General features: G+C 41.2%; 1 long non-coding RNA gene across 1 annotated transcript; it reads left to right on the top strand.

Moving 5' to 3' along the window:
• The first annotated feature begins 543 nt into the window (after positions 1 to 543).
• Positions 544 to 1294, top strand: LOC117186560. The gene is made up of 2 exons (XR_004471572.1): positions 544 to 894; positions 965 to 1294. It is a non-coding gene; the product is annotated as an uncharacterized LOC117186560 (long non-coding RNA).
• The last annotated feature ends 389 nt before the right edge of the window (positions 1295 to 1683 follow it).

Genomic DNA, 1683 nt, shown 5'->3' with positions numbered 1-1683 from the left:
CAAAAAAAGACGGAGAGAGATAGGGAGACAGGGAGAGAGAGAGAGAGATAGAGAATAAACCTCTAAGAAGGAGAAGAAATACAGCAGCGGACATTTTGTAAATATTTTCCATGTGTATTTTAGTGGCAAGTAGAGAGGAAAACACACCAAAGGAAAAGTGGAAAAGAAGCAAAGGAAAGCCGCATGGCAACAGAAATAACGCACACACACATGCCAAAATATATATATAAATATATATGTATAGTTATATATAACTGTACAAAGTGAGGACATTCTCGACAAGCGGCGGCTTATGTTTGGGTTTTGTTTCTGTTGCTGGTTTAAGCAAATATGGCCGCACGGCACCGACCCGACCCGACTCGACCCGCAGCTTTTGGCTCTCATTTCGAGAGCATAAATAACAGAGACTCTCGAACGAACGGACACATAGAAGATCTGTCTACATTTTGGCAGTGTCCTCGACTCGACCAGCCCCTCCCAGCCCCTCCCAGTCATTCGTTCAATCATTCATGCAGTCATTCAAACATTGACGCCAGCTGCTGCCTTTCAAAAACTGTCGAGCGAAACAAATGTGTTTGTTTTTCATTTTCCAGTCTCTTTCGCTTTCCTTTCCATGCCGGCTGCTGCTGCTGCCAAATCTCTTTCGTTGTTTGCCGGTGAACGGTAAGGCGTTTTTTAAGTAGTTTTTAATAATGCGGCAACACACGCGGAAAAGGAGCAAAGGCCAAAAGGGCTAGCAACCCATCGAGATGTGGGCAGGATCAACAAATTATATATTTCAGCCAAAGCCAAAAGAAAACTAAACCCAAAACATCTGTTGCCACCGAAAGGATGGTGGAAAATAGCAGGACAGGACAGGACAGGACAGGACTGGTTTGGAAAAAAGGTAAAAAAGTAAGTAGAAAAAATTGCCATAGCCAGCATAAATAAAGCTTGGAAATCATATACTCGTATGTATTCCCAGATAGAACGTTGAACGGTGGGTGCACCACCACAGAGGGAGTAGCTCTGATTTCAGGCAAGCCACAGAGCGGCAAGGGAGCAAGGACCTCCCCAAGACTCAAGACGCAAGACCCAAGACCCCAGATAATCGTCGAGTTTTTCTTTTCTTACGAGTATTCCGTCTGCCCCTGCCCCTGCCCCTGCTCCTCCTGCCACTAAACAGCGACACAACAGCGGAACAGAAATTGAATTTAAATGGTTGTCAGCAACAGAAATTAGTTTTGCTTTCTCAGAAATGACAAAAAAAAAAAATAAAAGGAAAAGAAAAGAACACAACAGAAAAATGCAGGACTGGCCATTCAGTGCTAAATTATGAAACCAAATAGCGGCAAAATACTCAAAAGAACTGTACTTACAGCTGGACAAGGCTCTAATTAAAAGATGGACATCCAAAGATTCTATTTCCACAGATAGAGATGATACTGGAAATATATGTATCTGCGAGTAAATGAAAAAATGGAAAATAATTAACTGACATTTGCAGAAGGAACGAAAAATTGTTAAAAGATCTATTAAATGTTCTCTTTCAATGAAATCCCATCTTAATTACTCTTTAGAGATTTTATTATTGCATTTGCCTTAAATTCTTACCCACATCTCGGGCTTTATGTGCTCCATCCCACATCTTTAAATTCATTTATTTAAATATGCGGCTTATTTCTGCTTCCTTCCTTTTCTGGT

Source organism: Drosophila miranda, chromosome XR (genome assembly GCF_003369915.1).
Source record: "Drosophila miranda strain MSH22 chromosome XR, D.miranda_PacBio2.1, whole genome shotgun sequence".
Lineage (NCBI taxonomy): Eukaryota > Metazoa > Arthropoda > Insecta > Diptera > Drosophilidae > Drosophila > Drosophila miranda.
The sequence above is the reverse complement of the archived record's forward strand: the minus strand, read 5'-3'. Positions and strand labels throughout refer to the sequence as shown.